Source organism: Sus scrofa, chromosome 14 (assembly GCF_000003025.6).
Source record: "Sus scrofa isolate TJ Tabasco breed Duroc chromosome 14, Sscrofa11.1, whole genome shotgun sequence".
NCBI lineage: Eukaryota > Metazoa > Chordata > Mammalia > Artiodactyla > Suidae > Sus > Sus scrofa.
In genome coordinates, this window is record NC_010456.5 from 64,967,732 (window position 1) to 64,974,815 (window position 7,084).

Here is a 7,084-nt window from a genome sequence, read left to right on the forward strand (position 1 = left end):
TGCATGCTTGATGTTTTTACAACCTCAAAATATTAACAAATGCCTTGAATATGATGGTCACTGTTGTTCACCATCTCAGCTTCCATTTAATTGAATCTCATTTTCTACCTTTCTAAAATGTATGTTAGATTAGATTAGGCCTGGCTTAAATGATTCAGCTGGTCCTTACCAAGACAGGAAGGGGAGTATTTTTTTTTTAAGTTTTTCACAATGTAGTTAACCACACTTACAGCTTCTCTGTTAATTCTTCTTGACCTGTGCCCTTTTCCTCATTTGCTGGTTCTTGAAAGAGCCCTAGCTTTACTTGCCAGAGAGACTTTGTACCTCGTCTTCCCACTAAACTCTGAACTGATGGTCTACTTGTTCTTAAAAAGCCTTTCCCAGGATCACCTCTTTCAGGAAGTCTTCCCTGATGCCCACTCATTTTCCTCCCTGAGATTGTATTCTCTGTGTTTTTTATCAAGCCTTTGCAAGCTGTAATCAAATTGCTTGCATATTTGTCAGCTGAGCCTGCAAGACTTTGAATACAGAAATTTCATCTTTCATCTCTGTATTCCCAGGCTTGGAACATAACCTGAAACTTTAATAAGCACCCTTTAAATATTATTAAAAGCAAAGAATAGCTGAAAATAACAGAAAGATTTTAGTCATTAAATCTTGGATTCTGCCATTTACTTCCTCTGTGACCTGGATTAAATCACTCACACCACTGAGATCCTGCATTTCTTCATCTATAAAACTGAATGGTAATCTTCTCCTTGCCTAGTATGATAATTCCATGGAATAACAGGCAGAAAAGTGACCTATCCCCAAAAAGTTCCATGCCTTGATCCCTGCAGTCTATGAATATATTATGTTATATGGAGAAAGAGGTTTTGCAGATATAATGAAGGGTACAGGCCTTGAAAAGGTGAGATTCTGGATTATACAGCTGTGCCCAATCTAATCACATACACCCTTAAAAGAGGAGAATTTTCTCAGGTGGGAAGCAGAGGAGCAATGAGTCAGAAGGGGAGGTCCGAAAGATTCAAAGCTTCAGAAGATTTACAGATGGAGAAAAGGAAGCTGATATTGAAGGAATGTGGCTGACAAGTGAAACTAGAGGAAAACCTCTAGCCATAGGTTCAGAGGAATAGGTACCACAGTCCTACAGCCACATGGAGCTGAATTCTGCCAGCAACATGAATGAGCTTGGAAGTGAAGACATCTCCAGAGCCTCAAGAGGATTACAGCCCTACAGGTACCTTGATTTTAGCTTTGTGACTTGATACAGAGAATTGGCTAGTCCAACCTGTGCCTATACTTTTAACTGAAGAACTATGAAATAATAAATCGCTGCCTTAAAGCCATTAAATTTATGGTCACTCTTTAGGGCAGCAATAGACAACTCATACATAGGTAATGTAGAATTTTATCAGCTAAAATGTCAAACATGTGCTCTTATAATGTGATACTGTGATCTTTAGAGATTTGGGTTAAAAAATGTGCTGACCCAGTGTTGTATTGTATAGGGAGAATAACAGTGAAAGAAGAAAGGGAGTAATGTTAAAGTCATGAATTTAGTTCATTCTTCAAATGTTTCACTTTAAAGTTGTCTTTTTCTAAATCCCTGGAGATTTAGCCTTCCTGCATACAGAGAGGTTTTATTAAAGCTCGAGTCCCTTGTAAAACCTTTTAATAGCTTTCCTTTAAAAAAATCATGCTTAACTCTCTCTTCTGTGCTATTCCCCTAAATGTAAGAAAGCACAAAGATACTGAAGAAACACAGGAGATAAAATTAAATCAGGGGGCCTCCTAGCTCCTCCATTATTCAAAGCACTTAGTGGACTATAAATGATTTAAGAGTGATACAACTAGACTTCCCAGAGTAAATAATTTTCATTTTCCTGATTGGTAAGCAGGAGAAGGAAGATGCCATATTCCCAATAGCAAAGATTTCAAGTCATCTTTTGCCAAAAATAAGAGAGAATCTTTCTTCTTGTCTAGTCTACTTTAAAAAAAAAAAAAAAACAATGTGAAGGCAAATCAAGAGAAAAGGAAAGGAGATTACAGCTTAATTACTGCTTGTATTGGTTAGTTATGATATGCCAGCAGGCTGCCAGGCACTGCACAGAATATAGAAATGAGCCCCTGAGTACCTGATCTGTGTTGAAAATGAAGCCAATCAGAATGTAATACTACTACAAGGTTGAAACCAAAGCTATGTTGTTTCTTATAATGGCACTTGGCACCTAGAGAAGTTGAGACTCACTACATGCTTTATAAACATTAATTAATTATGCTAGGCTTAAATTTAATTCCTCTAGTGGATAGAACGTATGGTCAGAAGATGAAAGAGTCAGCTGAAACCTGGTACTCATTCTAATTCTGGATTGTAGGATCGCCTAGTAATCATCACTGTAATAGCTGACACGTGATTTTCAACACACCCTTTAAGCATTTATTAATCAACCATCACACCCTGTGGAAAAGATAAATATTATCTTCCTTATTAATAGCCGAAGAAACTGTGGCTTCAAGTGGAATTGTTTTGCCCAGGATTCCTAGAAAACACCTCAACTCGGGACTGGAGAGTTAGAGTCCCTGTATTGGCTAGGATCAGACCATAAAGGTTACTAGCACCACTTCATGAGAGGAGCTTCTAAGTGGCGAAACTTACAGAGGGCTTCTGTTACTAGGGAACATGTCCTAGGATATGTCTAGAAAAGAGGGAAAAGGGCAATGAATCAGAAAGCTGGTGTGTTCCCAGAGAAAGTCTCCGGTGCAGGAAGTTTCCTTAGACTGTCAGTTGTGTTTTCCCAATTTCTCCAGCACAGTCAGTCTTGAAATATTCCCTAAATGGGTTTAAAATTGAGGTTAAAAGACTTCCAGCCCAAAGGCTTCAGAGAACCCTCAGATATGTCTTTACTGCCTACTTAGTCATTTTTGGTTGGGTTTTGGTTTATTTGTTTTTGTTTATTTTTTCTTTTTTTCTTTTTTTGGCTGCACTCCTGGCATGTGGAAGATCTTGGGCTAGGAATCTAACCCAAGCCACTACTACAGTGACAATGCTGGATCCTTGATCACTACGCCACCAGGGAAGTCCATAGGGTTTTATTTTTAACTGAACATGTTTAGGGTGCAGGCTCCCTTGCACTCTCTCCATTGATTAGGAGAAAATGCATGTAACACCCCTGGTTATTAACCTGTGTGGGGCACACCTTCCAGAGATGCCTTCTTACACGCACAACCACCATCAGCTCAGGTCAGGGGATGTTTCCTTTCTTGGAACTGTCCTAGGAAAGGAAAGCTGAGTGAAGAACAGGGAGCAGCTCCAATCTGCTTCCATGATTGCAATCTTTTCTCTGATCTATGCTGCACCCCGTCTTTGGCTTTCACTTTAGCCTTGGGCTTTCTTTCCATCCCTGAGTCTGTTCTTGTTATTCCCAGTTTAAAGCTTTCACTCTGACTTTTCCCCCTGCTGGGAATGTTGTTATCCCTTTATCTCCTCAAATGCCATTCACACATACTCCCCCCAATCCCTTACCTTACTTTACATTTCTTTATAGCAATTATCATTTCTGAACTTACATTATGTATTCATTTTAGTTGGTTCTTAATTTTTTGAATCTCTCACTGGAATGAAAGTTTCACGAAGACAGGTCTGTTTTATTTACTGCTAGAACACTTAGATCAGAGCCTAACATGATAAGCATGCAACAATACTTGGTAAACAAATGAATTAATAAATTGTGAACATATTTCCATGTCAGTACATACATATCTTCATTATTATTTTATTTTAGGGCCACTCCTGAGGCATATGGAAATTCCCAAGCTAGGGGTTGAGTTGGAGCTATAGCTGCCAGCTATACCACAGCCACAGCAACAGCAGATCCAAGCCACATCTGTGGCCTACACCACAGCTTGTGGCAATGCTGGATCCTTAACCCACTGAGCTAGGCCAGGGGTTGAACCTACATTCTCATGGACACTACTTGGATTCTTAATCTGCTGAGCCACAACCAGAACACCTTCATTATTATTTTAATACTGGCATAATGTTCTCCTAATATCTAAATTTAGTAAATGATCTTTTGGAATTTGAGGTTGTTTCAAATTTTTTCTTTTTCTTTTTTTGTCTTTTTGGGTTTTCTAGGGCTGCTTCCACAGCATATGGAGGTTCCCAGGCTAGGGGTCTAATTAGAGCTGTAGCTACTGGCCTACCCCAGAGCCACAGCAACGTGGGATCCAAGCTGCATCTGCAACCTACACCAACGCTCACAGCAATGCCAGATCCTTACCAGCTGAGTGAGGCCAGGGATCGAACCTGCAACCTCATGGTTTCTAGTCAGATTTGTTAACCTCTGAGCCACAACAGGAACTCCAAATTTTTTCCTTTTAAATTAGTATAACATGAAGATCATGTTGGGGAGGGAAGGGATCAGTTGAAAACTTGAGGCCACCCTGTTTCTTGGTGGTCAGGGACTGCTCTGTTCCATATGACCCAGCTGATTTCTAGAATCTACACCTCTTTCAACCCCGAGTTCCCGAAGGTCCAGGTCAGATGCCTTCTTTCTGCTACTTGGTTCCCTCATCTGGCTGTCTGGGTCCTAGTTCCTTCTTAAAGATGATGAGGAACTCTATGCATGAAGCATGTTCTCTGTAAATGTCAAGTCTTCCCCCCACCCTGATCAAAAGGGTAGGCACTCAGTTCATGATGCCTTTTTCCCTAAGGTGCTATCCCTTTCAGGTGATAATCATGGATAGAATAATTATATTAATTTAGGATGATACATTAATGCAAGAGGTTTTGAACTGCCAAATTATTGTCTGCTGAATTTGTAACCTTCAGGAGAGATTATGAAGTGTTGTGATTTTTCAAAAACAGTTTGGGAGAGGTAGGAGTTGCTAAGGGGCAGAGTGAGGATATTTGTGGCTCCTTTCAAATGGGTCACATTGTCTGGAAAAGAGAGTGATAAGTTCACAGAACAATCCAATGGACTATCCCCCTAGCCTCTAAATTACAGTTTATAGGCTTATCTATAAGAATATCTTAGGGCTGTCCCAAATTCTGCCCTCAGTTTCATGACTGCCAGTTCAGCATGGGAATAACTGATGGGAAGTTAGTGCTCAAACTGTGTCTGGACTTCACTGAGTTTGTGCTTTAATCTTACTTTGCTAAGAGACCTCTGCAGTTCTACAACACATACTGAAGTACAGCTTCTGCTCCTCTTGTAATTATAAAATGCAAGATTGCTGGGTCTGTTTCCTAGAGGCAAACAGTATTAATCTGCATACCTGAAATGCTGTTTCAATATTCATCTTTGTAAATGCATCTGTAGGTTTTGTCATAAACACATAGTGTTTAAAGAAACTAAATTAATTACATGCACTTTAATATTAAAGTATGAAATAACAAAACTTACCTAGAATGCATATTTTATCTGTCTTGCTGAGAGGAAGACAGCTGAAAGAAAAAAATGTGTGCTTAAGTATTCATTTAATAGTGAAGATGGTGAGGGGCAAACATGTGTGGATGAAAAATGAATCCTGTAATCAGATATTTTTGAAATAAATGAAATAGAAATATTTGTGGCTAAAATGCAAGTATAATTCAGGAACTGCTGAAACAAATATCATTACTAATAAGATATTTCTGGAGGCTCACAAAAATATAATCAATTTTTTCAGTTCATAAAATTTCAAAAAATTGAATTTACATTTGCTAAACCAATTAACAAATCCTAATTTACACAGTGTTGATGCTTCTAATTGGCAGCCGTGCATTTTTATGAGTCTTCTTGTTAATCTCTTATGGTAATCAAACTCAGGAATTTAAAATTCATTGGTGTTCTTGATACATGTAACTAGTTAAAATTCTTAATTAAATTAGGGTAACTAAAAGAAAAGTCATTTTGAAAGTAAAATCATAAAGTGTTATGACTAATGCTGTACAAATTAGCATAAAGTAGGTTTGGGGAGAATTATTCTGAAGACTTTGCAATGAGGAGCACCTGTTATTAGTGCACTTGTTAAACTTTTATCAATTAATCATTACTCTCTCAAATAGCAAGAAAAATTAAATGTTGTGAATATGAAGAGAATGATTAATTGCAAGTGGCAAATTGCTGACTGGCTCCATTATTACCTGTGCTTTAAAGATTTTTAGAAATAGATGTCTATTATCAGTTTCATGAATACATAAATTATACTAATGTGTTCAGTACTGGTTGGTTTTCTGTCTTCCTTATTCAGTTATAATTGTTTTCTCAAGTCTTAAAGAAGACTTGGAGAACATGAATTCTGTAATAGGATATTATTATGGCCTCATCAAAAACATTTAATGATTGCATTATTTAATCTTATTCTGCAAAGACATGCCATCGATATTTTTTTAATTTAAAAAAAATGAGAGAAAAAAAGTTTTTGTTGTAGTTTTTCTTTTTTTTTTCTTTTCTTTCTTCTTTTTTTTTATTTTTTTTTATTTATTTATTTATTTTTTGCTCTGGTGTAGAAATCAATCCCTATTTGAAGTAGAATTTAGGATTAAGCAATATAGCACTATGGCTTCAAAATGTTAATTAATTCTCAATTTGGCCTGCTGTTCTCAACCTAAGCATTTACATTGCAAAGGGCACTTTTGTTAAGACTCACTTTATTACAAGTTACAATTGCAGGGAAAAATTGATTTAGAAATGTGTTTCTAAATCAATGCAGCAGTAGCAGAATACCTAAAATATTTGCTACAATGTACTTTTCATTATTCCAAGATTCACACAGGGATCTCTAATGGTCCCTGAAAATCCAGAGATTATCAAGAAATGTGACTTTAAGTACCATGAAATTGCCATAGCTATTTATCTTAGCTACTCATAGATAAAGCCATACAACTGTTAGATGGAAAGAGTGTCAAATAGAGGAAAGACTTCAGCTATATATTTTTTAATTTATTTTTTATTATGTTATATTTACAGTATTATGCTGGTTTCAGGTAAATATAATCTTTAGCTATATTTTAACTTTTAAAAAACAAAAGGACAGGGAGTTCCCATTGTGGCTCTCTCTGAGGATGAGGGTTTGATCTTTAGCCTTGCTCATTGGG